This window comes from Papaver somniferum, chromosome 7 (assembly GCF_003573695.1).
Source record: "Papaver somniferum cultivar HN1 chromosome 7, ASM357369v1, whole genome shotgun sequence".
Taxonomy (NCBI): Eukaryota; Viridiplantae; Streptophyta; class Magnoliopsida; order Ranunculales; family Papaveraceae; genus Papaver; species Papaver somniferum.
The window spans coordinates 80,741,830-80,747,706 of NC_039364.1; the positions used below are offsets into that span (position 1 = coordinate 80,741,830).

At 35.9% G+C, this 5,877-nt stretch overlaps 1 long non-coding RNA gene across 10 annotated transcripts; it reads left to right on the plus strand.

The window, feature by feature from the left end:
- Positions 1–2,001: 2,001 nt before the first annotated feature.
- Positions 2,002–4,636, plus strand: LOC113297733. 10 transcript variants are annotated; one of them, XR_003333626.1, is made up of 4 exons: positions 2,002–2,945; positions 3,124–3,195; positions 3,526–4,100; positions 4,279–4,636. It is a non-coding gene; the product is annotated as an uncharacterized LOC113297733 (long non-coding RNA). The 10 variants fall into 10 exon arrangements; XR_003333630.1 differs by having other exon boundaries at positions 4,282–4,636; XR_003333631.1 differs by having other exon boundaries at positions 4,288–4,636.
- Positions 4,637–5,877: the final 1,241 nt, after the last annotated feature.

Sequence of the window (5,877 nt, forward strand, 5' to 3'; positions counted from 1 at the left end):
CATGAGGGCTAAATACAAAGATAAAAATGGAGAATGGATCCAATATTATAAGCAATCTTCTATATGGCAAGGATTGAAATGGGTTTTAACAGAAATTGATGAAGGCAGTAGATGGATGGTGGGTGATGGTAAAAAGATATTTTTGTGGAGAGATAAATGGATAAATGATTATGCCTTAATTGATAGGCATGCTGAGGATGATCATGTAAAACAACATGCTAAGCATAAAGTAGCAAATCTTATTAAAGATGGTGAATGGAAAATTCCTGCTCTTATGCTACACTACTTTAATGAAAGTGAATTGCCAACTCTGATGAATGAAACAAATAAGAAAGTGTGGTCTCAGGATATAACTGGTAAATTTTCAGTGGCTGGTGCAGCTCAAATGATAAGGAAGAAATATGCTATTGTGCCATGGGCAAAGCAAATATGGACCCCTTGTGTGCATCCGAATACATCAAGCAACCTATGGAAAATCTTAAGAGGTGCATTGCAACAGAGGAAGCAGTCAAGAAAAAAGGTTTTTCAACAGTTTCAAAGTGTTACTTATGTGGCAAAGAACAAGACAAAATGGATCATATACTTTGGCATTGTACTTTTAGTACACAAATATGGCATTGGCTAAGTGGAATTTTTCATTGTATAACTCCAAAATGCTTTCAGGATGTAATGATGGTAACCATAGGTAAAAGCTCGACAATAAGAGAAGTATGGTACAATAGTGCTTTCAACACTATGGTGGAAATCTGGTTTACAAGAAATTTTGTAATTCATGAAGGCATGAGTCCTGATGTGGAAAATAGAATAATGAAACTTACTGGAGAATGTAGTACAAGAATGAAAGGGAAAATGTGGGGGACAATGTATGATTTACAGATTCTTTTATTCTTTGGCATATCAAGGATTCAAACAAAAACTACAAGAGTGATACAGTGTTTCTTTCAACTTCCAATGGTTAATAAAGTACTAATATGCTGTGATCGAGCATCCAAGGGAAATCCAGGAGTTGCAGGTCTGGGAATTGTTGTAAGATCCAGTTCAGGTGTATGTGTTGGAGCTGCTTCAGGTGGATTGGGAATAGCAACAAATTACTTAACAGAAGTAATGGCCCTTATTATTGCAGGAGAATAGGCTGTGAGCAAGCCATTTCAGGAGGTATGTTTCCAGTTAGATTCAAATGCAGTTAAAGTTGCTTTCTCAACAGACAAGGTGCCATGGATTGTAAAAAGCAGATGGGAAAGAATAAAGAAACTGACACCATGCATTAGTCTGAAATATTCATACAGGGAAGTAAACTTCTCTGCAGACAAAATGGAAAAGAAGGGTGCTTTGTTAAACAGAGGTGTACTACAATATTATGATGAAAAGCCATAGTTCCTTGAAAAATTGGAGAATGAAGAAGATATTTACTTTAGATTTTCCTACAAACATTGATGAATGTAAAATCTCTGTATTAAAAATGTTTAGTTTACTTTTCAATAATTAGCTTTAAACTTGGCTGATTTTTTGCAACCTTTGGATAAAATTTTGAGTAATAAAGTTAATGATTTAGAAAAAAAGAAATGCGATCTTATCTAATTATTTTAGGGTGATCGAGGTGGTTGATTGTTAGCTTTTAGGTCAGTTTAGTTTATAGAAATCATAAAAAACCCTTGTTGGGCCGATCGAGCGAAGCGAGGGAGGACCTTATATGGCCACTTTTTTGTCAAATATAAGTGATCAATTTGCACAAAAAGATTGAAAATGGTCCATGCTGAAAAACCATGAATGCCCCTCCATGTTTCCATTACTCACTAAAACTAAGGTAAATACAACACAAATGAAGGGTAATCGCGTAAATTTTGTGGACAGAAAAAAGGACACGGAGGTTGGAAATGTTTTAATTGTTGAGGGGCAGTTTTGTAAAATCAGAGGTATAGTGACCTAAAGGTTGCAGGATCAAATCCCGACCACCTCCTTCTTCTTTTTTTTCCTTTTTTTTTCCCCTTCTTCGTTCTTCTTTCTTCTTCAGCCATGAAACCGAGAGAGGAGATCGAGACAGAGAAGATTAATGGAAGATGATTGAAGATAGAAATTGAGAAGGATTCGAAGTAGAAGATGTGAATGCTTCCATCGATTAGCAACAGGAAGAATGGAAATGCTCGCTGCTGTTTGAAGTGAAGAGTTAGGGTTTTGTTTCTGAAGAATTAGGGTTCGTAGGAGTTGAACTAATATGGTAGAATCTGGAGGAGATGGGTTGAGAATCTAAGAAGAAATTGGTGTTACTGTTACCATGGGTTGAGAACCAATCGAGAAATTAATTAAAAAGAGGATTTAGGGTTGTATTTTAAGGTTTCTGAGAATCAATGATGGTGATGAAGAATTTATTAGGTGTTGGTTGAATTGAAATGGGAAATTGTTGATGGTCTTGAGATGGGTAGCTGAATCGAATCAAAGTGAAGGAGCAATTGATATCAGTTGCTTGAGTGGAACTCATTTGAGGTAATGGTTTTGCTTGGTTAACTGAGTAAAGTTATATATATTCAGTTCTGAGTTTACATGAATTGTTAATGGAGTTGTAATTAAGTTTGTGATTGAATTCAAGGGATTGGTACAGATTGGAGATGCAACAGGAATTGAGTTTTGAGTTTTGGAATTGATAATGATTTGGCTTTGCATCAACAGTTGAGAGTAAGGGCTTGATAGTGTTGGTCAGCTGCACTGAAATGACAATGAGTTGCAGGTGGTTGTTTACAAGATATGAATACGTTGTTATTGCAACAATGGAAATGATTGAGACTAAGAGAGTGATACAGAGACTGTAATGGAGATGCAAGCTGAGATGATATTTAGACATGGGCCGGTTCTGCAGGTGTTGGTTTTGTTTGTGAGATGATGGGACTGTACTGGGTTGCAGCTGAAGTTAATTGTGCTGGTAAGAACTCAGTTTGAAACGCAATTTGAAGGTATTCCATGCACATACTCAATGTTCTTCTTCTTCATCTGTTTCTTAGTTTATCGTAAACATTTCTTACAATCTTTTATCATATATATGCTGTATGGGAATTTTTATTAGATGGGTTGTCTTTCTTTTTAATGATTTCATTCATTTTTTTGAGTTTATAGATTCTTGCACTATTTCAGTTTATAACCAGCATGGATGAAGAAAATCCTAATGAGAAAGGAAATCCTCCAAAGATGATCAATCCTCAGGAGGTAATGCTTTATTTTCTTAGATTGAATTAGTCTTTCATGTTTTTTATTGGGTATTCGTGACTGATTCCCTGCTGAAACCATATAGGTTTAGACATAGCTTAGCTTCGCTGTGTCTTGAATTAGTTTGTGACAGGTTTAGTAGTGTGAGAGTACTTTCTACTTAGATGGTTGTTGTTAGTTGTTACCCTTGCTAGTAACCTGGACTTGTGTTCCAATGTAGGAAAAATACCTCTCTTAACATGCATATGGTTTTGAAAATTATCTTGGAATCTGTCCTAAAATGAAGCACGCCTTGTACTTTCTACTTATGTAGTGTGTTGTGTTTATCAGGTAACCCGAATCGCGGCTTAATTGACATGGAAGATTTTGCGGAGCATAAGTAATATTTGTGAGCTGCCAGCAATATCCAGTGTTTGTAAAACAAGGGCCCTACACTTGCTGAAATTTATTTAAGGAATCAAAGATGCGGGTCAAGATCGATTGCATCTCCTCTAGGAAGATTTCTGTATTACATAGATCTAATGCTTACTGACCAGTTAAAGTATTTCATTGAATTTTTTTACTTGCGAAACTAGATCAATCCTTGCTATTAAACACAATTTAATTAGAAAATTATCTGTGTACTATTTTGACATTGGTTAAATTGTTAAACACAGTAATGGTCATACGTCTATTTGGACACCCAACATCCGGATGCATATCCAAAGTTATTTTCTGTAGTTCTCATTTCATGATGACCTGAATTGCAAAAGTAGTATGTGGTAGTTACATTTCCTTTCTGGGAAATTGTTTACTGATATTTGGATATGCTTATTTATTGATATAGGTATCTGGCGCAAAAAGCTGTAGCAAACACCATCGGCTCAATCAAATTTTCAAAGAAGAATTTTACTAATGATGCGCTGGTAAGAGTATTGCCTTTTATCATTGTCGAATGTTTGACATATCACTTCTGGTGCATGTTCTAATTTTTCTTTTCGGCTTGTCATAATTTGTTGAGCTCCTATTCGTCGAAATATGACTGCTTTTCAAAGAGTTCTATTTTTGTCATCTGGACATCCTTCACTTGCTTCAAATGTGTAGGAGCACCAGCTTAAGTGTGGGGTATCAAGTAATGTGGACCAGCATGACATCGCTATCGTTGGAGGAGGCATGGTAGGAATTGCTCTTGCTTGTGCTCTGTGTAAGTTCCATGCAACAATTTGGCCAACTTGGCTGCCATGGTCACTGATTGAAACTAAAGTTTTTTCAGCACAGATCAGAGTGAAAGGGAGATGTGACTGCGGATTAGCTAACTTTGTTTTCTCTCAGTTTTATGTGATGTATGAGAGAGCAAATCAGTCTTGTTCTGATCTTTTATCATGTAAGCCTGTAAGCAACTGCAGTGGTGCGATCAAAACCAAAGATCAAAGATCAAAAAAAAGACCAAAATTTGGGTTTAGTCCGTGGTGTGACGCAACGGTACATGATTAAAATTTCGTCAGGCGGACTTTAAAAGTCCGCCCCATTAAAATTCCATCAGGCGGACTTTAAAAGTCCGCCGCATCCTTTGTAAATTTTAACAGGCGGACTTTAAAAGTCCGCCTCATTAAATTCCATGGGGCGGACTTTAAAAGTCCGCCCCATTCTTTGCAAATTTTAACAGGCGGACTTTAAAAGTCCGCCTCATTCCTTTTTTTTTTTTATTTAATTAAAATTTCATCGGGCATAATTTAAATCTCCGCCCGTTAACAAGCGTACTTTAAATTTACGCCCAGCATCAAGCGTACTTTAAATTTACGCCCGACTATATTAGAATTTGGGATTTGGTCGCGACCATATTTGGTCTGGAATTTGATCTTTGGTCCAAATTTGATCTTTACTCCGTCCCACTGTGTTAGGATCTCATCCCATAAATTTGGTTATACTCGCCCACTGTGGAATTCAAAAAATTCAAAAAATAGGGGAATTCAAAAAATTCAATGCAGAAATTATAAGAACTAATCTAATTTATTATTACTCTCTTGCTCCCTGTGTATCTTGTTTTTGGTTTGATTGGCTAAACCAAATAAGGTGAAAGTGTAAGATATTACATGAACCTACAAGAAATTCCCATATGAGATTTTTTTTTACATTATCAAGTTAATACAATTTTGTTTTACAAATTAGAATTATGATAAAATTTGTGCAATCACGTAGTGGTGTTGTTTCGTCAAGTTCTTAGATCGGCCTTCACATCGTGGCAACGGTTGTACTAGTTCTTATAGGAAATCGAAACATTTAACAATATAGACCTCTCTGTGGGAACTTGCTTCATAATAAATTATAAGTAATGAGAAAGTAAATTAATTTTGACGCGTCGCGACATGCATCAACATCATATTCTTGTGTGAGACTAAATCTTATCACAAAAAAATGAAAAAACTCATCTGATTAATGAATTTTCCTAATATTTGGTATCTAAATCCGATGGGTGCAAAGGGTGGTCTCTTCTTGTTATGGAAAGATGATATTAGTCTTACAGTCAAAGATGCTAGGTTAAATATCATTAACTGCCTAGTTCAAATTGATGCCAGAAGGGATAAAACCCTTTTGTCATGTATCTATGGTGCAATAGATGACAATGCTAAGTATGAGCAATGGGTACTAGTCAGAATCATAGGGATAGTTGGGTTGTAATTGGTGACTTTAACTTTGTCTTGT